Source organism: Pelophylax lessonae (genome assembly GCF_965119305.1).
Source record: "Pelophylax lessonae genome assembly, chromosome: 2".
In the NCBI taxonomy this organism is placed as follows: Eukaryota; Metazoa; Chordata; class Amphibia; order Anura; family Ranidae; genus Pelophylax; species Pelophylax lessonae.
The window spans coordinates 709,371,505-709,395,826 of NC_138769.1; positions in this window are offsets into that span (position 1 = coordinate 709,371,505).

The window sequence follows — 24,322 nt, forward strand, 5'->3', positions numbered from 1 at the left end:
CACCGATGGACTCTTCTCATAGCCAATAGTAAGCATACAACTCACCAGACAGCAACATGGGAACTACAAAAAGGACCCTTACACCCTGCAATCCAAAAAGGAGAAGATTTAGGACCCCAGCCTGTCACCTGACACCATAATTGGGTAACAATGTGGGGCATTTAAGTAGATTTTTTGTACAGGCAGCTCAGGAATGAAAGGCTTACATACAGGACGATGCTCTAGGGCAGTGATGGCAAACCTTGGCACCCCAGATGTTTTGGAACTACAATTCCCATGATGCTCATGCACTCTGCAATTTAGTTGAGCATCATGGGAAATGTGGCTCCAAAACATCTGGGGTGCCAAGGTTCACCATCAGTGCTCTAAGTGCTCTTCCTTAAAGCAGATATTCACCCCGAAAGACAGTTTGGGTGTACTTGGCTCCAGCGCCCTCTCTCTACCTGAATTTAATTTTTCTATAAGTACTTCTTCGTTTTGTGCTGCAGGACAGCATTTCCTCCTTTCTCACCTAGGGGAAAATGACGTTGCACATGTGGGCACAGATGTGTTGAAGGGCTCTGCCAGACTTTGAGACCCAGCAGAAATCCTTAGCACATTAAGGCACATGTGGGTTTCCATGTGCAAGTATGCAAGGAAGGCGCAGTGATAGAGGATTGCGAGCACAGCTCAGCACATGGTCAAATGTGCAGCAGGGGTTTGCTAGGTCCTGAAGACATTCAAGGCCTAAAGCCCCGTACACACGTACCGATGGTCGGCATACAAATGTTCGTCTTTTCTCCCCGGGATGTCGGTGTCTGTTGAAAAGTGCAAAGACAGCACAAGGACAGCACAAGAATTTTGTCTGCAGACTTCAGCTGACTGCAGAAGTGATGTCATGTAATGGTTAACTTTCCCTGTGTTTTTAATTTTCTGAGCATGCCCAGTCTTGCAAATCTGCGGTCTGTCGGCCGAATTCTGTACTGACAGGCGAACAATCGTCCGTTCTGGTGTCCGCAGACAAAAATTTTCATGTTTGCAAGAAAGACTTTTGTCCGCGGATTGTGCGCAGACATCTGTCGGAGGCACCATACTAACACGCGTACAATCGGCAGATCTTTCGTCCGCCGACGTTTGTATGCCGACGATCGGTACGTGTGTACGGGCCTTTATTCAATAAGAGTTTGGAGTAGAGCTGCTCACTTCTCCAAAACTGACTCCAAGCTAAACTCAGCCTCTTAATTAGGTGAAGCTGCTGGAGTTAAACCTTCAACTAGGTGCTATAGTGAATTTGGGTTTTAGTCTCGTCTTTAGAGCTTGTTGTCATGCATGTGTCTGTGACCATCTGGCCATGCCACAAAACAAGTATTCTTGATTTTTTTTTCTAATATTATTATCTGTATCTGTCGTTACTTTTATTAAATGTGATACTTATAAGTATTTGTGTGATCTCTCTTTGCACATATAAAATACAACCGCTATAAACATAAACTTTAAGGTGACCGTCCTATAGACCCCACATCTCTCCATAAAGAGGACCTGTCATGCCAAATTCCTATTACAAGGGATGTTTACATTCCTTGTAATAAGAATAAAAGTGTTTAAAAAAAAAGAGGGAAAGTGTAAACATTTAAAATAAAAATAATATAAACAATTAACGCAGAAGCGAATGCATACGTACATTGCGCCCACATATGTAAACAGCTTTTAAACCACAAATGTGAGGTATCGCCACCAATATTAGAGTGAGAGCAATAATTCTAGCCCTAGACTTCCTCTGTAACTATAAACTGGTAACCTGTAAAAAATTTTAAACCGTCGCCTATGGAGATTTTTAAGTACCGAAGTTTGGCGCCATTCCACAAGTGTGCGAAATTTTAAAGCATGACATGTTAGGTATCTCTTTACTCGGTGTAACATCATCTTTCACAATATACAAAAAAAACTGGGCTAACTTTAGTGTTTTTTTTTTCTTTAAATTCATGAAAGTTATTTTACCCAAAAACGTGAAAAATTTCTGTGCAAATACCGTGTGGTATAAAAAGTTGCAACGACCACCGTTTTATTCCCTAGCATCTCTGCTAAAAAATATATATATAATGTTTGGGGGTTCTGAGTATTTTTCTAAACAATGTAGGCTATATGGGACTAACCACTTAAGCCCCGGAAGATTTTACCCCTTTCCTGACCAGGACCTATTTTGCTATTCGGCACTGCGTGATTTTAACGGACAATTGCGCGGTCGTGCGACACTGTACCTAAACTAATTTGACGTCCTTTTTTTCCTACAAACAGAGTTTTCTTTTGGTGGTATTTGATCACCTGTGCCATTTTTACTTTTTGCGCTATAAACAAAAAAACAGCGTGAATTTTGCAAAAATAACAATATTTTTCACATTTTTTTATATGAAATTCCCCCAAAAAAAAAGTAAAAATCAAAATTTTTTAACATTTTGGGCCAATTTTTTTTTTACCATATGTTTGGTAAAAAAAATCGCAAAAAGCGTATTTTGATTGGTTCGCGCAAAAGTTATTGTGTTTACTAACAAAGGGAAAGATTTTTGTCATTTTTGTTGTTTTTTTTAACGCGTAATGGCGACGTTCTGCGATTTTTTTTGCGGGACGGCGACATTGCGGCGGACAGATTGGACCCTTGACTGACATTTTTGACACTTTTGGGGTTACCAGTGACATTTCTACAGTTATCAGTGCTATACATATGCACTGTTGCTGTAAAATTACACTGGCAGTGAAGGAGTTAACTTTTTTGAGAGGGAGGGGTTATGTGTGTCCCTAGGGGCATGATTATAACTGTGATTGGCTGTGGCTTGAGGTGTAGGAACAGGGATCAATGGTCCTACATAGTAGAACCGTATGATCACCATTCCTACACAGGGGAGAATGACAGGCGGCTTGTTTACATCAGCCGTCTGCCTTTCTCCCTCTGCACCGACGATCGCCGAGTGACCGGCGGACATCGGGTCCGCCGGTCACACGCGCGGGGGGGTCCGTGACCACGCGGGAGCGCGCCTCCGGCGGCACGTGCTCGCTCCCTAGACCCTCACAGGCTAGCGACGTAGCCCTACGTCGCTCTGCCTGTGAGGGGCTGACCGCCGACGTAAATAGTGGTTAAGTGAGACACCAGCAGGTAATGCCCAGCGTCTCCATCCCTGTATCAGAAAAGATGAAAGTTGAAAAGGATTAAAAGAGGTGCATGGAAGCCAGCACCCAGTCTGATGTACTCACCCTCCAGTCTGCCACCAACCAAGTAGACCTGATGCAGAATATTTTGAGGAATTAATATCAGGGGACCGTCGTTCAGGCACTGCTGCTGACCAAGGTAGGTGAACATCTCACTAACTTCCTCCTATAACTGAAATTCCAGTTTGGGATGGACTGATCCCTTAAGCAAAACATGTATGCCAGGATTTATGGTTTCTCCTCCTTCATAAACCCACCATTAATACTTAATTCCATACACAACTCTCCGAATCTTCTCTTATCCCATTTTTAATAACTGTTATCCAATTTGCCAGCTGAAAGCACTGAGGGCAGATGGTAAGAAATGCTTACACCAGCCAACAGACCTATAAATTGATTTTCTGGCTTGGAAACTGCTTCTGTTATTTTTTTTTTCCTTTTTTTTCATTATTATAAAAATAGTTTCAATGCTCAGGGGAAAACACTTCATAAGACATCGGATTTTGAAGCCCCCGTTGTGGTTTGTACAGAAATGTCAAAGTTGATTTATTTTAGGAGAAAAGAGGACCTCTCCTGGTTTTTATGTTCTTTAGGTACACAGTGTTTGTGAATGGGATCCGCCTACTGTAAATCATTTTACCCAGGAATTTTTAAGAGTACCTGTATTATGGGAAAAGCTGCAAAACTGGCACCAACATTCAGTTGCAGACCTGAAGGTACTTGTCTGCACCTTTAATAATCTTCAGAGACAGTGGCGGCTGGTGCTCAAAATTTTTGGGGGGACGCAAAAAGAAAAATGTAATAGGTATTGCTTTGCGTCAAAAAATGCAGTAAAAAATTGCGTGACTTTGAAGTCATGGTACAGGCATGGCACAGGTGATGGTATAGGCATGGCATAGGTGATGGTACAGGAGATGGTATAGGCATGGCACAGATATGGTATAGGCATGGCACAGATATGGTATAGGCATGGCACAGGTCATGGTACAGGAGATGGTATATGTCCCCTTCCAATGCAGAGACCAGCATACATGCCCCCTGTCAATGCAGTGACCAGCGTACCTGCCCCCTTTCAATGCAGAGACCAACGTACATGCCCCCTTTCAATGCAGAGACCAGCGTACATGCCCCCTTTCAATGCAGAGACCAGCGTGCGTGCCCCCTTTAATGCAGAGATCAGTGTGCCTGCCCCCTTCAATGCAATGAACACTGTGCTGTGCCCCCTTCAATGCAATGAACACTGTGCTATGCCCCCTTCAATGCAATAAACACTGTGCTGTGCCCCCTTCAATGCAATAAACACTGTGCTGTGCCCCCTTCAATGCAATGAACACTGTGCTGTGCCCCCACAATGCAGAGTTCAGCGTGCATGCCCCCTTCAATGCAACTGTGCTGTGCCCCCTTCAATGCAATGAACAATGTGCTGTGCCCCCTTCAATGCAATAAACACTGTGCTGTGACCCCTTCAATGCAATAAACACTGTGCTGTGCCCCCTTCAATGTAATGAACACTGTTCCGTGCCCCCATCAATGCAGAGTTCAGCGTGCGAGCCCCTTTCAATGCAGAGCGCCACAGCATTGTCCCCAATCACTGCAGAGCACCACAGCATTGTCCCCAATCACTGCAGAGCGCCACAGCATTGTCCCAAATCACTGCAGAGCGCCACAGCATTGTCCCCAATGATTGCAGAGTGCCACAGAATTGTCCCCAATGATTGCAGAGTGCCACAGCATTGTCCCCCAATGATTGCAGAATGCCACAGCATTGTCCCCAATGATTGCAGAGTGCCCACAGCATTGTCCCCCAATGATTGCAGAGTGCCTCAGCATTGCCCCCAATGATTGCAGAGTGCCCACAGCATTGTCCCCAATGATTGCAGAGTGCCCACAGCATTGTCCCCCAATGATTGCAGAGTGCCACAGCATTGTCCCCCAATGATTGCAGAGTGCCACAGCATTGTACCCCAATGATTGCAGAGTGCCCACAGCATTGTACCCCAATGATTGCAGAGTGCCCACAGCATTGTACCCCAATGATTGCAGAGTGCCACAGCATTGTACCCCAATGATTGTAGAGTGCCACAGCATTGTACCCCAATGATTGCAGAGTGCCCACAGCATTGACCCCCAATGATTGCAGAGTGCCACAGCATTGTCCCCCAATGATTGCAGAGTGCCCACAGCATTGTCCCCCAATGATTGCAGAGTGCCACAGCATTGTCCCCCAATGATTGCAGGTTGCCCACAGCATTGTACCCCAATGATTGCAGAGTGCCACAGCATTGTACCCCAATGATTGCAGAGTGCCCACGGCATTGTACCCCAATGATTGCAGAGTGCCACAGCATTGTACCCCAATGATTGCAGAGTGCCACAGCATTGTACCCCAATGATTGCAGAGTGCCCACAGCATTGTACCCCAATGATTGTAGAGTGCCACAGCATTGTACCCTAATGATTGCAGAGTGCCCACAGCATTGACCCCCAATGATTGCAGAGTGCCACAGCATTGTCCCCCAATGATTGCAGAGTGCCCACAGCATTGTCCCCCAATGATTGCAGAGTGCCACAGCATTGTCCCCCAATGATTGCAGGTTGCCCACAGCATTGTCCCCCAATGATTGCAGAGTGCCTCAGCATTGCCCCCAATGATTGCAGAGTGCCCACAGCATTGTCCCCAATGATTGCAGAGTGCCCACAGCATTGTCCCCCAATGATTGCAGAGTGCCACAGCATTGTCCCCCAATGATTGCAGAGTGCCACAGCATTGTACCCCAATGATTGCAGAGTGCCCACAGCATTGTACCCCAATGATTGCAGAGTGCCACAGCATTGTACCCCAATGATTGCAGAGTGCCCACAGCATTGTACCCCAATGATTGTAGAGTGCCACAGCATTGTACCCCAATGATTGCAGAGTGCCCACAGCATTGACCCCCAATGATTGCAGAGTGCCACAGCATTGTCCCCCAATGATTGCAGAGTGCCCACAGCATTGTCCCCCAATGATTGCAGAGTGCCACAGCATTGTCCCCCAATGATTGCAGGTTGCCCACAGCATTGTACCCCAATGATTGCAGAGTGCCACAGCATTGTACCCCAATGATTGCAGAGTGCCCACGGCATTGTACCCCAATGATTGCAGAGTGCCACAGCATTGTCCCCAATGATTGCAGAGTGCCACAGCATTGTCCCCCAATGATTGCAGAGTGCCACAGCATTGTCCCCAATGATTGCAGAGTGCCCACAGCATTGTCCCCCAATGATTGCAGAGTGCCACAGCATTGTCTCCCAATGATTGCAGAGTGCCCACAGCATTGTCCCCAATGATTGCAGAGTGCCCACAGCATTGTCCCCCAATGATTGCAGAGTGCCACAGCATTGTCCCCCAATGATTGCAGAGTGCTACAGCATTGTACCCCAATGATTGCAGAGTGCCCACAGCATTGTACCCCAATGATTGCAGAGTGCCCACAGCATTGTACCCCAATGATTGCAGAGTGCCACAGCATTGTACCCCAAAGATTGCAGAGTGCCCACAGCATTGTACCCCAATGATTGCAGGTTGCCCACAGCATTGTACCCCAATAATTGCAGAGTGCCACAGCATTGTACCCCAATGATTGCAGAGTGCCACAGCATTGTACCCCAATGATCGCAGAGTGCCCACAGCATTGTACCCCAATGATTGCAGAGTGCCCACAGCATTGTACCCCAATGATTGCAGAGTGCCCACAGCATTGTACCCCAATGATTGCAGAGTGCCACAGCATTGTACCCCAATGATTGCAGAGTGCCCACAGCATTGTCCCCCAATCAATGCAGGGTGCCCACAGCATTGTACCCCAATGATTGCAAAGTGCCCACAGCATTGTACCCCAATGATTGCAGAGTGCCACAGCATTGTACCCCAATGATTGCAGAGTGCCACAGCATTGTACCCCAATGATTGCAGAGTGCCCACAGCATTGTCCCCCAATCAATGCAGAGACCAGCGTGTGTGCTCCCTTCAATCCAATGCACTTACCTGGCGGCGGCTCGGCTCCCGATGGCGGCTTCTCCCCTCCTCTATACTTCGTCCTCTTCTGCGGCGGCGGGAAGGTGAGGCTTGGTCAGCAGTGTCATGTGGATGACGTCACTTGCAATGTGACGCGTTTCTGAGCGTGCGTGCTGCCGAGGGGCAGGCAGCCGCGCTCCTTCAGCCTAGGCTGTGAAGAAGGAGCGCGGCTGCCTGCCCCTTGGCAGCATGCACGCTCAGAAATGCGTCGCATTCCAAGTGACGTCATCCACATGCTACTGCTGACCAAGCCTCGTCTTCAATCCACGGACTTCAGAGCCTCGCTCTCGCTCCTGCTCCGCCGTTATTGCCGGCAACGGTGAAGAGGAGACCAGTCCCTGCGGGATGGCAGCACGGGCCGGATGATCTCTTCCCCCCACTGACCTGTCTTGGAGTCCCCAGAGGGTCCCTGCTTTTACTTAGGCACGGATGTGAGTGCATACTTTTATTCAATAAATGTGTTTTATAGTCTACACTTAGAGGCGCCTCTCTCTCTTTTTGTCTTCAGCTTGGTGGAACCCCTGGCTTATTGGTTTCTAGATGGCTGCCCTATATGTTGGACTCCCCCCCCCCCCCCTTCATCAAAGACTTTTATGGACCCTTATGGACCTTGTTTAATTGTGTGGCTCATGCGCCTGTTACATGTTTTTTATCCTGTGTTCAATTGGCACTTATTGTGTGGCCCTCTAGGTCCTTAAAGATATAAGTATGTATTTTGGTGCTCAACTCAAGATAATAAAGAAAAATATTGTTTAGACCGACTTCTGGTATTATAATTATTGTAGCACCCTCTAGTGTGCTAGGGATTTTCGTGTAGGTTGTTAGTAAAGGTAAAGGTAAATTTGTTTTAAACTCAGGGCCAAGCCCGAGCTATGAATCTGGGTCAGGGTTCAGTAACTCAGGGCTGCATGACTCATCCTAGCAGCCTCTCTGGTGTCTCCCCCTGTTTTCTGGGACATTGGAGAATGTTCTAGACAGCTTGCTATGGGGGCACCTGAGCTGCAGCTCCGTGTGTCCATTCAGACATGGAGCTGCCATTCAGCCTCTCTCTCCTGATTGGCTGACTGACTTGACAGCCGCTAGGGCCAATGGCGCTGCAGTTGTGTCCCAGCCAATCAGAGAGAGAGTCCCCGAGGGCCTCATGGACATCGCTGGATAAAGAGGAGGCTCAGGTGAGTATTAGGGGGTGCTGGGGAGGCTGCAACACCCAAAAGGCTTTTTATCTTAATGCAAAGAATACATTAAGATAAAAAAACATTCTGACTTTACAACTCCTTTAAATGTACCCTACTAGCGAAATCTTTTCTATTTCTTATATTGTTATTATTATCATTACTACAGGTACATATATAGTGCTATCAATTTACGCACAACTTTACATATATATATATAGTGTACATTTACATCGTCGCTGCCCTCAAGGAGCTTACAATCTAAAGGTCCCTAAGGGTCCTTTCACGCGGTCAGCCTCCAACCAGGTCCGTTCTCTACTCAGCGGGGGATCGATCCGCCAATCCCCGCTGAGCAGGCGGATGGCAGCTTCCTCTCCGTGCTGTGTGCAGAGACGGAGCTGTCAGATCCTCGCTGTCCTCTATGGGGGAATCGGATGAGAACGAACCGCCTGTCCGTTCTCACCCGATCCGATCCACGAGTGGGGGCGCACGTGCGTGCCCATTCACCATAGGGGAAGCTAATCTGTGGGTCCAGCGACCACGATTGCCACGGGCCACCCACAATCGCTCCCCGTGGAGACAGAACGGCGGCCTGCCATTGTAAACAAGGCACACCACTGTTCTTTCAGTAATGAACACAGGTATCCTGTGTTCCTCCTATTTAAGAACACAGGTCTCTGTGTTCATCCAGCAAGCCCAAGCCCGGTCGTATGTGACCCTGCGAGACGTTTAACTCGCGGGCCAGCCTCTGTCCGTGAGGCTATGTCACGGCCGACCTAGTGCGTAGCTGCGGTCTGCACACGCTCGCTGGCTGGGCTGGGGGGGAAAATTGAATCTAGACTATCCAGTCGCCCAGCCCAGCAGTTGATTGTAGATCTCCTGAGAGAAAAAAAAACAAAAAAAATGTGAGTACAGAGGATCGTGTCAAGAGGCCTGACCTGAGGGGGGCCACCCCAAGAGTAGGACAGTCAGTGGACGGGTGTCAGTGGCCAAGAAAAAGGATACTAGGAGAGTGTCCTGAAGAAAATTTAGTTCATCAAGTCATCTGGAAAGAGACTTAACCCTAAACCCATCTAAGTGGCAAGGTGGATTAACAGCCTGGCTGTACCGGGAGTTAGAAGTCTCCATGTTGTGAATAGTTAAAGTGGTTGTAAACCCCAAAATGAAGAAAAAAAAAAAACCTGCAAGACAAAGCCATAATGAGCTAGTATGCATCGCATACTAGCTCATTATGTATAACTTACCTTAGAACGAAGCCCTGACACATACCCCGGGACATCGCTGCGGGCGCCGCCATGATCCCTCGGCGTCTCTTCCGGGTTCGGCGGCTCCGGCGCTGTGATTGGCCGGAGCCGCGATGACGTCAAGCTGCCGGCTAGGAAAACTGAAGGTCCCCCCGGACCTTCAGAGCGCATGCGCCGCTCGCGTGAGCGGCTGCATGCACTGCAAATATCTCCTAAACCGTGCCGGTTTAGGAGATATTATTTGTACCTACAGGTAAGCCTTATTGTAGGCTTACCTGTAGGTAAAAGTGTCAAAAAGCGGGATACTACCGCTTTAACCTGGAGTATCCCACTATTCCCTTCTCACATCCCTAATTTATAAAATAAAATACAAAACAACTACATACCCCTGGACAGATTATTGACTGAGCCAAGAAGTAAAGTGATAGACTGTGAATGTCAAAGTTGCTATTGGTAACCCAGGGGGACCCATAAGTGTGAAATCCAGCAGTCCTCAAGGGGGCAGTGCTACATGAGCATGTGCAGAGTGCTCTGTACTATTAGGAGATGGGTTGGGGACAGTAAAAGAAGGGGAGGATCAGAGAAGACAGGATCAAACAACCTTTTTACACAATGGAGAGGATTAACCCCTTAGGTTCTACAGTGAGTATAACAGGCATGCTTTACTGCATATACACACTGTTTTTACTGTGGTGGGTTTAGTAACACTTTAACCGCTTGCCGACCGCCTCATGACTATTTACTGCGGCAGTCAGCCCCATACAGGCAAAGTGATGTAGGGCTACGACGCTCGCCCACGAGCCTCTAGGGTGTGCACCGCCGGAGGCCCGCTCCCACCCCCGCTCGTTCCCTGCCTTCCCCGTGCAAGTGACCGGCGGCTCCGTTTACGCTTTTTTTTTTGTTTATAGTTCAAAAAGTAAAAAAATCGACACAGGTGATGAAATAACACCAAAAGAAAGCTCTTTTTGTGGGGAAAAAAGGACGTCAATTTCATTTGGGTACAGCGTCGCACGACCGCGCAAATGTCCGTTAAAGTCACGCAGTGCCGAATCGCAAAATAGGCCCTGGTCTATGAGCAGGAAAATCCTCCGGGGCTTAAGTGGTTAAATAAAGAATTTTAAAAAACATGGTGACATTTCCCACTAAAAATTAGTACAGTTTGATAATGTAGAGTAGGAAAAATGGAAAATAAATGGTGCAAAATAAAAGGACAGAAACAAGGAGGAAACAACTATACGCTGTCACCATTTTCTTTATATTGCATCTTTCGCTGCTAAAAAAAAAATAAATCTCCAATGTGGAATTATGAAATGTTCATGAAAACATTCTGTATCTCCTCCAAGAATCATTTAATGAATGTATGACGATGTTGCTAATAACTGCTTCAGCTATACTTATTAGCTTTGGCACCGGCTTTTACACCATCACAATATTGGCAGTACACAGCAGTGCCTATGGTACTCTCTCTGAACAGAACATATTTTCCTGAACCCCCAATCAAGCTAAATGTGTCAATCTACTCCCACGTCTGTTTAGATACATTTTAATAGGATCCTCCTAGAGATGTCATAAATCTCTTCACAATGTGACATGTTTACTTAGGAAAAAAAAGATGCAAAACAGCTTTTTATTTATTAAATTAGCTGTAAGAAAAAAATAAATATGCACTATATACATGTAGCACCCTTTCTAGGTAGGTGCTATTGAGAAAGTATAGTTTTGAGCTCTGTCTGCTTACCAGAGGGGCTGGAGACAGAGGTGCGTTAGAAAGGAGCTAAACCCAGAGGTCCAGGGAAGCTGACTGAGAGGGGAGACACTGGAGACCCTGGAACTGCAGTATGGTGAGTAAAGAGACTCGTGTCAAGGGGCCTGACCTGAGGGGGGCCACCCCTGCTAGTAGGACAGTCAAGGAATGGGTGTCAGCAGAGGAAGAGAGAGGATGCTAGGGAGAGTATGCTGAAGATAATTAGTGTTCACTAAGTCGTCTTGAGGATAAGAGACAATCTACATTCATCCAAGTGTCAGGATGAACCAACAGCCTGGCTGTTTCACACCAATAGAGGAGCAGAGAAGATAGGAGTCGTCAATCTCTGTGAATAGTTGAAGTTGGAGTATCCCACTATTTCCTTCTCCCATCCCCATTCTAAAATAAACAACAAAAACAACCAAAAACCCCTGGATTGATTATTGGAGTGTGAGCCAAGGGAAATTAAGGACTTGTCTTTACTTATGGTGGGGTGCTGGTATCCAGGGGGAACCTACAGAGTGAATATCCAGCAGTCCCTCCGGGGGCAGTGCTACATCTACAATAGTATGTAGACACCTGACCATCACACCTACCTATATGGACACAATCAGGTTAATATTCTAAAGGCAAAGAGAGCTTAGTAAATGAGGTAAAGCTTCACATTACAGATGTAGCACCCTTCTAGTGAGGTGCTAGGTTCAAAGCATTTTATGCTACATCTGCTTATCAGGAGAGCCTGATCTATTAGGTTGCCTGTTGCATGTTCCCAGGTGTGATTCACTGGAACTGAGGGAGTGTCCCCACTGCATCCAATAGGGGAGCCTGTTGGGCAGTGGAGGAAACATAGCCAGTGACACATTGGCTTTTGTAGGAGTCCCAGTGGGAGGGCACTCTTGCAGTGCATCCTGAGATTGGTCATAAAAGCTGAGGGGACATGTGACAGGGCGTCTTTGGCAGGAAGCAGAGTCCCAGGAGGAGGGTGACGGCTGTCTCTCCTCCTGTTGCAAGAGGAAGGTGGTCATAAGCGGTCGGCCTAGTGAACCAGGTGTGGAGCTGAGCTGCAGAGAATCCTGTAAAGCTGACAGTGGAGCTGCTGGCAGAGTCTCTTGGGAAAAACAGTGTCCGTGAGTACCAGGGGACTTGCCAAAGGGTCTGCCCAGGAAGGGGGACCACTCCAGTGAAGTCAGAGGATAAAGGGTCAGCTTACACAGTGTGTCAGAGTAAAGGGAGTTCCGTGTAGAACCCTGAAGAGTAGGGACAAAGGGGGTGCCAAGTAGGACCCCGAAGAGTGATTCACAGTACAGCGCAGTTCGCTTAATTCTACTTCACTTTAGTGGCAAGGTGAAGCAGCAGCCTTGCTGCATCCATCTATAATAAGAAGTCCCAGTAATTGTACATGGTTGTTCAGTTGGAGTATCCCACTCATCCCTTCTCCTATCCCAGTTCTCAAATAAAACAACAAAAAAAACAAAACCCCTGGACTGTTTTCTGACTGAGCCAAGCACTTAGAATATGCTAAATCACCAAGTTGTTGCTATAGGTAACCCAGGGGAACCCATAACCAGCAGCTCCCACGGGAGTAGTGCTACACAAAAAATACCCAATCACATGCAAGGAAAATTTAAAAAAATAGCATTTTGCTTGCACATGATTGGATGATGGAAGTCAGCGGAGCTTTCTCTCATTTACTAAGCTCTGGAGCAACTGCTCTTGCAAAGGGCACAGTCTATTTGCCTTTACATCCACAACGCATGTGCTGCAACGCAGGTGCGTCGAGGGGTGTCCTTCAAAATGAATGGCACTGCAATGCAGTAACACATACATTAACACAATGAAGTTTAAATGGACCCTAAAGTGTTAGTTCACTTTTACAGAAAAAATGTTGCTGGACTAACTGACACCCTTCCACCAGAATTGTCGACCTGTGAGCAACCCTGCAGCCACTCCAGTAGTCCGGGAATTTGAAATCCCCACTGTTCCCCCTCTTCTCCATGTAGCGCTTACGGGACGCACCAAATTGATTCTACTGGAAAGGTGCTGACCAATTACAATTGCTCTGTCCTGCCCCAGGAGAACTGCACAGAAAGGATGGAGAAAAGCAGAGATTTCAAATCCCCAGACCACTGGAGTGGCTGCGGTGGGGGGTTCTGACAGCTCGGCAACCCCAGAGGTAGGAACAGTGGGGACCAGGAGGTTGTGGAGGGTGTCCAGTGTTAGTTCACCTTTTAACTGCTTCCATATCGGGCGATATACCTGAACTAATAAAATGGCTGGGCCAAAGCCGCAAAGACTCTCAGCTGTGGATAGTAGGAGTGAAAGGAAAGTCTGATGCTGTAAAGAAGAATACTTCATACAATCAATGAATTAGGGTAAGCTGGATGTGGTCAAACAGGAGATGGCAAGATTGAACATCGATATCTTGGGAATTAGTGCACTAAAATTGACTGGAATGTGCAAATTCAACTCAGGTGACTACCATATCTAGTAGGGTGGACAAGAATCTCTCAGAAGAAATGGTGTAGCCCATATAATCAACATAGGTGTGAGCACAGTGTGTGCCAGGTGGGCCCAGGCACACCCTAATCACCCTGTGCAGCACAGATTCCCCCTACTGCCCTGGCTCCCCTCCCTCTTTTCACCCCACAGCTCTTCTGGCTTCCCTCCTCTCCTCTCCAGCCGGATTTTGCTGTGGGGATGTTATGGGATGAGTGGGGAAATATATAATTTGTCGGCCCCCTCCCTTTCTGAATGAACATCGTAAGTGATCGGTAGTGTGTGTTTGAGCTTTGGTGTGCACACCCTAATGCATTAGGCTGCGCACACCTATGATAATCAACAAAAGATTGGGGAAAGCAGTACTGAGATACAATCCCAAAAACAACAGCATGATCTCAGTCCAAATCCAAGGCAAACCACTCAACATCCCAATAATTCAAGGTTTACGTACCAATTTTTTTGTATAATGTGAAAGATGATATTACGCCGAGTAAATAGATACTTTAAAACACTTTAAAATTGCGCACACTCAAGGAATGGCGACAAACTTCGGTACCTAAGAATCTACATAGGTGACGATTTTTAATTTTTTACAGGTTACCTTTTCAAAGTTACAGTTACTCTAACGTTCGCCACGATACCTCACATGTGTGGTTTGAACGACGTTTACATATGCTGACACGACCTACTTATGCATTTGCTTCTGCGTGCGAGCACGAGGGGACGGGGTGCTTTAACTTTTTACACTTCCCCTTTAAAAAAAAAATTTTGATCACTTTTATTTCTATGACAAGGAATGTAAACAACCTTTGTGACAGGTCCTCTTTATGGAGAGATGTGGGGTCTATAAGACCCCACATCTCTCCTCTAGGCTGGAATACCTAAAAAAAAACAATCTCAGGTTTTTTAGCCGAACATAGCCGGGGCCGGGCGTGATGTCATAACGTCGTGCCCGGCCTCCGAGAGTCATAGAGGTGACCGGGGGACCATCTGCGTAGCTTCCAACTGTCCCTGATTTCGAGAGACTCTCCCTAATTTGGAACAAAGTCCCTCTGTCCCTCTTTTCTCCTCTTTTGTCCCTCATTTTGGTCTGCTCTATAGTTGTATACAAAATGCACTTTTTATCTTTCAAAAAAAAAATTTCCCCAGAGCTAATCCTTTTAACCAATTTCTAAATTGCTGCATTTGTAAATTTAAAAAGACATTATAACAGAATAGCAGTGGGGGGGGGGGGGGGAGCACTTTTGGGTTTACCTAATCATTTTCTTTTTTATAATTTTCCTTTAAGGGGGCGTGGCAGGGGGTGTGTCCTATGCCTACATACTTTTGCTAATAGATGTCCCTCATTCCCATCTCATAAAGTTGGAAGATGATACACTTCCATCTCCGACGGATTTCTTTTCAGGCTCGCCAATTCCATGGGCGAGCTGGTAGAAGCACCGGTTGGCGACGGGGTGGGTTGTTTGTCCCCTTCTGCTGCCTGTAAAAACAATCGAGCAGCTGAATTGCTGCTATAAATATTTTTATGGTGCAGGGAATCGCCAGCAGAAAAAAAAAGGTATCCGAATGATGCCGGTAGCTGCACCCATCATTGAGATATTTCCAATAAAAGCCCAGGAAGTCATATGACTTTCAGCGGTATAGAAGTGGTTAATTATTTCTGTAAAGGTGAACTAAAGCCCCATACACACGTACCGATTGTCGGCCGTAAATATTCGGCCGACGACCGAACGGCCGATTGTAGGCTTGTTAGTATGATGCTTCCGACAGCCGACAGCGCATTTTCAGCCGAACAGAATCTGTCGTGCAGGCATTAAAATTTTTGTTGGCCAACACCAGAACGGCCGATTGTTCGCCAGTCAGTACAGAATTCGGCCGACAGACAGCAGATTTGCAAGACTGGGCATGCTCAGAAAAGAAAAAATACAAGGAAAGTTAACCATCACATGACATCACTTCTGCAGTCGGCTGTTGTTGGCCGACAAAATTCGTGTGCAGTCTTTTGCAGTTTTCAACAGACACGACAGCCCTGGACAAAAGACGGCCGATCGTTTGGTCGACGATCAGTACGTGTGTACGGGGCTTAACTCTTTAAAAACCTCCCGCTCAGCCTATTGTAAAATGACAGCCGGGCAGGAGCCCTTATTATACCACGGGGCGCAGCACCACGGGACGCAGCAGATGACAGATCAGTGTATTGGCCCGCCACAGGTATCATGTGATCGCTGTAACCAATCACAGCAGATCACATGACAATTGCACACAATGAATGGTTTTGATTAACCAGTGGCGGACCGTAAGGATTTGCCCCCTTAATGACCAGGCCATTTTTTGTGATTCGGCACTGCGTTACTTTAACGGACAATTGCGCGGTCGTGAGACGCTGTACCCAAATAAAATTGATGTCCTTTTTCCCCACAAATAGAGCTTTCTTTTGGTGGTGTTTGATCACCTGTGTGATTTGTATTTTTTGGGCTATAGACAAAAAAAGAGCGACAATTCTGAAAAAAAAAAAATAAAAAAAAATATTTTTCACATTCTGCTATATAACATTCCCAAAAAGAAAAATTTAAATCAAAATTTTTTAACATTTTAGGCCAATTTGTTTTCTGCTACATATTCTTGGTAAAAAAAATCATAAGCGTATTTTGATTGGTTTGCACAAAAGTTATCGCGTCTACAAACTAGGGGAAAGATTTATGTCATTTTTATTGTTTTTCTTTTATTTTTTTTTACTAGTAATGGCGGCGATTTGCGATTTATAGTGGGACTGCGACATTGCGGCGAACAGATCAGACCCCTAACTGACATTTTTGACACTTTTGGGGGGGGACCAGTGACATTACTACAGTAATCAGTGCTAACAATATGCACTGTTACTGTAATAATGACACTGGCAGGGAAGGGGTTAATACAGTGGGTGATCAAGGGGTTAAATGTGTACCTAGGGGCGTGATTCTAACTGCATGGGGGATATGGAATGACCATAGAGACCTGTGATCCTATATAGAAGGATCACAGGAGCTCTGTGATCATTCCAAAGAGAAGAAGGGTCAGCTGTGTTTACAACAGCCGACCGTCCTTCTCTCTCAGCGGGGAGCGATCGCGTGTGTCAGGCGGCAATCATACCCGCCGGCCCCATGCATCAGAGTCCCCGCTGCTAAGTGATGGCAGGAGCGCACCACCGGCGGCGCGCGCGCTCGTCCCCTAGCTGCAGGCGCGCGACCGACATAGAGCTACCTCGGTTCACGCAGGAGGGCCAGCCTGCCGCAGTAAAACTACGGCGGGCGGTCGGGAACAGGTTGATTCTTTGCCATTCATTGTGTGCTATTGTGCTGATCTCTGTGATTGGTCACTGTGATCACATGGTACAGACAGGGCCAATCACAGCCTATCTGTACCATGTGATTAGCTGTGGCCAATCACAGCTAATCACAATAGTAAACAATGAATGAATAGATTTCATTCAGAAAAGATGTTTGCTTATAACAGTAAAATTCACTGTTATAAGCAATGATACTGTGTACAAAAATAAAAAATAATGATCACCTCCCCAGAGTGGTACAATGTTACTATGACAACACTGTATAGCTCTGGTTAAAGAACGTAGGGGAAAAAAAATTATAAAAAAATGTAATAAAAATATTTAAAAAATGATTCCAGTCAGTGTCCCTGATCACCGCCACACCAGTTATATGATGACACTGATGACACTTCAAAGAGCGACAGTTCTAAAAAAAAAAAAAACAATATTTTTCACTTTCTGCTATATAACATTCCCAAAGAAAAATGTAAAAATCTAATTATTTCATCATTTTAGGCCGATTTGTATTCTGCTACATATTTTAAAAACCCTAATAAGCGTATTTTGATTGGTTTGCGCAAAAGTTATCGCGTCTACAAAGATTTATGTCATTTTTATTTATTTATTTTTTTCACTAGTAATGGCAGTGATCAGCGATTTTTAGCGGGACTGCGACCTTGCGGCGGACAGATCGGATACCTAACTGACATTTTTGACACTTTATTTGCTATTTTTTTTCGCTGCGAAAGTGGAGTTACCCTTTAAGCCAATACCATTACATTGTGGTGGCTCTGGCTCTTCTGATTAAAAACGACATGGCATAAGCTGAAGTTCCTTTTATCACGTTAATTCCGCGTTTGAGACGAGGCAGGAAAAGCAGATATTTCAGCAAGCCAAGGTGACATTGATCACTGCAACTGGAGAACACCGATTCACGCACAGAGGATCATTACTGGAGTGACTGCCATGATGAGAAAGGTCATGTGACTCACAGGAGACGTCCTGTCATTTCAGATGCCGCCCAAACCAGAGATCATTATACATCTTCTTTCTCCAAGTCTCCTCAGGAAAAACGATACAAAAAAATGATTTTTTTTTTTTCCCTTTTTAATAGACAGACACAAATATACTCCACGCCTTTCTGTAGTCTGAAGATTCGCGGTCGATCTGGTTTTAACCACTTGCTGTCTACATTGCTTACAATGATCAGCTTTTAGGTATTACTATTTATATAAAACCTTTATTCCAAAAGGGAAAACAAAAATTTGGTTGTAACTGCTTATAAAGTTTACCTTAAATTTGTTAGTGTTTTTAAATCTGCTAGTACGTCTAACACTCCCCCCCCTCCTCCCCCAGACTGACAGTGCTGCTGTCTGCTGTGCCTCTTGTGCTCCTCCATCCAGAATGGGGTACGCTAATGCTGCGTTTACACCTGAGCGTAGCAATTTGGTTTTTTTGCACGATTTATTTGCATTTTTGGCTAATTTCTTTTTTTTTTTTTTAATGTGTGTTTTGCACAGTTTTATACGGTGTTTTTGAGCTTTGGCATTTTTTTGTTAGCCAATAGAGAAAACTGTCATCTGTTGCATCATTTCTTGCTAGGTATTTCAGCTTTTTTAGCTTTTCCATTAGTTTTTATTTCTTTTTGTTTATTAATATTAGTCATTTATTATTGTTTTTTTTTTTTTCTGTTAGGGGTTAGAGTAAGCCCCGGTTCACACTAGGGCGACCTGTGAGGCGACCTGGTCACCTCACAGGTCGCCGCAGGTCGCCTCCCATAGGGAAGCTGCGGACCCGTTCTAATAGGAGTGACACAAGTCGCTCCGACCTAGAAAAAGGGTCCGGAGCTTCTTTGGGGCGTCCAGGAGGCGACCGCCATAGACTTCAATGTTAGGAAGTCCGTGGCGGCCGCTCAGAGGTCGCGGCGCGCTGCTCGCACCGCAATCTCGGAGGTCGCCCCGGGAAGTAGCGTCGCGGTAGTGTGAACCGGCGCTTAAGGTTAGGTTAGGGTTAGGATTAGAGGTAGGGTTATATATTTTTTTTGTTAGGGTTAGTACTAGTGATCGACCGATATCGGTTTTTCTTTGCCAATACTGATATTTTGGCCATTGCATATCGGTATCGGCCGATATTGGCCGCTATTTTTGAACATTTAAAAATTTGCAAAGTAAACACAAATTTCGACACAAATCTGTTACTGAACATGTAAAATGTTTTTTATTAACATTTTTAACATTAAGGGCTCGTTCTTCACAGCTTAACCGCTTGCCGACCGCCGCAAGTAGATTTACTGCGGCGGTCAGCCCCTGCCAGGCAGAGTGACGTTAATTAACGTCACTAGCCTGGGAGGGTTTGGGGAGCGAGCGCGCGCCCGCGGAGGCGCGCTCCCGCGCGGTCACGGACCCCCCCGCGCTTGTGACCAGCGGACCCGATGTCCGCCGGCCACTCGGCGATCGTCGGGGGAGAGGGAGAATGTCAGGCAGCTTGTGTAAACAAGCTGCCTGTCATTCTCCTCGCTGTAAAGACACTGATCACTCGGATCTAGTATGTAGATCCGTTGATCAGTGTCCTTACAGCTAGAGCCACAGCCAATCACAGTAAGAATCACGCCCCTAGGGACACACACAGCCCCTCCCTCCCAAATAAAGTTAACCCCTTCACTGCCAGTGTATTTTTACAGTAACAGTGCATATGTATAGCACTGATTACTGTAGAAATGTCACTGGTAACCCCAAAAGTGTCAAAAATGTCAGTCAAGGGTCCGATCTGTCCGCCGCAATGTCGCAGTACCGCAAAAAAAAAATCGCAGATCCCCGCCATTACGCGTTAAAAAAAAAACAACAAAAATGACAAAAATCTTTTCCTTTGTTAGTAAACGCGATAACTTTTGCGCAAACCAATCAAAATACGCTTTTTGCGATTTTTTTTTACCAAACATAGGTAGGATAAAACAAATTGGCCAAAAATGTTAAAAAATTTTGATTTTTACATTTTTTTTGGGGAATTTCATATAAAAAAATGTGAAAAATATTGCTATTTTTGCAAAATTGTTGCTCTTTTTTTGTTTATAGCGCGTGATCAAAAAATCGCACAGGTGATCAAATACCACCAAAAGAAAGCTCTGTTTGTGGGAAAAAAAGGACGTCAAATTAGTTTAGGTACAACGTCGCACGACCGCGCAATTGTCCGTTAAAGTCACGCAGTGCCGAATCGCAAAATACCCCCTGGTCTTTTAGCAGGAAAATCCTCCGGGGCTTAAGTGGTTAACTGCATGAGAACTGATAGGAAATCATCAATTGCAGGGACATTTCCTTTCACATCATTCTGATTGTGCATTAATGCATAATAAACTGCTGCAGTAGTGCACTCACTCACTGCAATCATTTTAAATCACTACTGCAGTGCAGTCAGTGCAAAACTGCTAGAAAAAAGCTAGGCAACAGCTAGACAGTGGATCGGATTGGAGTCAGTGGACTACCTCTGCAGTAGGGCACTCGCTGCAACTACTGCAGGCAGTGCAAAACTGCTAGAAAAAAGCTAGGCAACACAACAGCTAGACAGTGGATTGGAGTGGAGTCAGGGGACTACCGCTGCAGTAGGGCACTCACTCACTGCAATAATTTTAAATCACTACTGCACTCCTGCAGTAGTGATTTAAAATTATTGCAGCAGTGGCACACTACTGCAGCAGTAGTCCACTGAGTGACTCCATTCCACCGTCTAGCTTTTTTTCTAGAAGTTTTGCACTGACTGCAGCACAGCGCAGTCAGTGCAAAACTGCTAGAAAAAATAGCTAGACAAAAGCTAGACAGTGGATTGGAGTGAACTGGACAGACACTACTACTACACTTCAGTGCTCCCAGTTAAGTAGAACAATATTATAGAGCAGAAAGCATAACATTTTAGTATGTTCACCAGTTAAACGGTTTCTTTTCTTTTCATAAATTGCTGCCACTTCACTAAAAACACGCTCACTTGGTACCGAGGAAGGAGGAGCAGAAAGGTATCTTCTAACATGAGAAGCACGTTTTTTGTAGCGTGCCTCGTTGTCTTTACACCACTGAAGAGGGTCACTTTTTCTGTCAATTACTGGTTCCTTCAAATAGAGATGAATTTCATCGTCCAGGCTCATTATTGCAGATTCTGATGAATCCTCCGCATGAGGCCCCAATAAAACGCTGAACATGGCATCTATTTAACCACAATGAATTTTCTCTTCTGTTCGTTGTCTTTTTGGACATATTTCTCCTGCATCCTGCTCTTCCACATCAGAAACCTGCTCTTCTTGACTTTTCTTTTCATCAGGAGGAACTTCCTGCACCTTCTGTTGAATATCTTCTGTCAGCCATTGTTTTGCCTTGGCCAATACATCATCAGAAGAGAAAGGATGGTTCTTGCATCGAGGATCCAAAAGACATGCAAGAGCAACATTTATATTCTCCTCCTGCTTCTCAAACCGTTTGGCGAGGCTGTCCCTCATGGCCTGCCTACATGCTTTAATGCCACTTGTGTTGGGTCCTTCATTCTGTTGAAGCAGCATCTTCAGGACTCTCACACGTGGGATCACAGAGGACACAGATGAGTCGTAATGACTCACCTCTATGGTCACTTCCTCAATGGGTAGGAGCGTCTCAATAATGTTGGCTACTATGTCCTACTGATCAGCAGTAGGACAAGAATGTCCTCCAAGTCCATATTCACCAGAATATATAGTGATAGCTTGCTTCTGCTCCAGCATCTTTTGTAACATGTGTACTGTTGAGTTCCATCATGTTGGAACAGCCTGTATCAAGTAGCTTTTGGATAGGCCAAGGTCTTCCTGAATGCACCTCAGTCGCTGCTTGGCAAGAATAGAATGGTGGAAATGGCCTGCGCACTTCTTCAGCATGCTAATAATGTCAAGCAAAGCTTTCTGGTTTTACCACAAGTTGGAGGGTGTGTGCCATGCAACTGAGGTCTGACACTTCAGCAAGTCTCATTCCTTTAACCATGTTCGCTCCGCTGTCTCGAAGCACAAGCATCACTCGGTCTTTGGTGATTCCCCATTCTTCTAGCATGCCTAGAAACATTTCTCTAATGTACTCCCCAGTGTGGGATCCTTGCATCACTTTTATATTCAACATCAAATGCCTTCTTGTCCATCCGCTGTCAATGTAGTGGCATGTAAGGCTCATTAGGGATTCTGTTTGTCCTGACCAGCAGTCAGTCGTGAATGAGAGTGAGTTGCCAGCATTCTCTGGTTGCAGCATAGTCTTTACTTTGTCAACTACCTTTTGGTGAATCTTTTGCAGCATTTCAGTTCGATAAAATGTGTCACTATTCAGTGTGTGCCTTGGCTCAACTATGGACATCAACCGCCTAAATCCAGAGTCAGACACCATTGTAAATGGCTGGTTATCAGTGACCATCATCTCTGTGATTACTCTGTCCATCAGTTGTGATCTTCCATCAGATTTTAGCCACCTGTTTTTTTTTTTAAACATATCTGTTATTGTTGCCTGGGATAGGGATGATTCACCTTGTGATTCATTTTGTTTTTTCTGTCCTGCATTATACAATTCAACATGATGAGCTCTTAGATGGGCCCAAAGATTAGACGTATTTTTGTTTTTTGCAGTTATTGATCCCATGCTTACATTGTTTTTGCAAGTGTTGCACAGTGCTGCTGATTTTCCTGGAGATGGAAAAGAGAAATAGTCCCAGACCACACTTTAAATTTTTCTATCTCCATCCATCTCCATTGAAACTTGAAAAGACACTAATATAGGCTTAAACAAAATGGCTGGCTGGCTGGCACCCTGTGGTGATGAGTGGCTAGCACACTTTGGTGGCTGGCTGGCTGGCACCCTTTGGTGGGTGGCTGGCTGACACCCTGTGGTGGGTGGCTGGCTGGCTGGCATCCATTCATGGGTGTCTGGCTAGCACCCTTGGGTGGCTGGCTGGCTAGCACCCTGTGGTGGCTTGCTGGCTGGCTGGCACCCTTTGGTGGGTGTCTGGCTGGCACCCTGTTGTGACTGCCTGGCACTGTGTGGTTGCTGGCTGGCTCTCTTTCGTGGGTGGCTGGCTGGCACCCTTTGGTGGCTGGCTGGCACCCTGTGGTGGGTGGCTGGCTGGCTAGCTGGCACTCTTTGGTGACTGACTGGCTGGCTGGCACCCTGTGGTGGGTGGGTAGCTGGCACCCTTTGGTGGCTGGCTGGCACCCTGTGGTGGGTGGCTGGCGGCTGGCACCCTTTGGTGGCTGTCTGGAACCCTTTGGTGGCTGGTTGACTGGCACCCTTTGGTGGGTGGGTGGCTGGAACCCCTTGGTGGGTGGGTGGCACCTTTTGGTGGCTGGCACCATGTGGTGGGTGGCTGGCTGGCTGGCACCCTTTGGCGGCTGGCACCCTGTGGTGGGTGGGTGGCTGGCTGGCACCCTGTGTTGGCTGGCTGGCGGCTGGCACCCTTGATTGGCTGGCTGGCACCCTGTGGTGGGTGGATGGCTGGCACCCTTTGGTGACTGGCTGGCACCCTTTGGTGGCTGATTGGCTGGCACCCTGTGTGGTGGGTGGCTGGCAGGTACAGGCCCAGGGCCTGTGGCTGGCTAGCTGGTACAGTCAGGCAGGGCCTGTTGCTGGTACATAGGCCTGTGGGTGAGGCCGATTCCGATATATCGGGAAAAGTGCATATCGGCCCCCGATATATCAGTGTTGCCGATAAACGGTTGATCTCTAGTTAGTACTACTACTATTACTACTACAAATAATAATAATATTAAAAATAATACATTAATAAGTAAATGTAAAATAAATACACAAATAAATAAAAATAATAAATAAATTCAATAATTCAATCTAAGTAATAATAAATACATAACTACCCCTAACCTTAACCCTAACTCTTACAAAAATAAAATAATAATAATAATAACTAAACACCCTAACCCTAAAACAAAAAAATAAAATAAATTATTATATTTATTATTAATAATAGTATTTTTTTATTTGGGTTTGTGTGTTTATTATTATTATTGTTATTAATAATAATAATAATAATAAATTAATAAATAAATGTAAAATGAATATACACAAATAAATAAAATAATAATAAAAAATTCAATAATTAAATCTAAGTAATAATAAATAC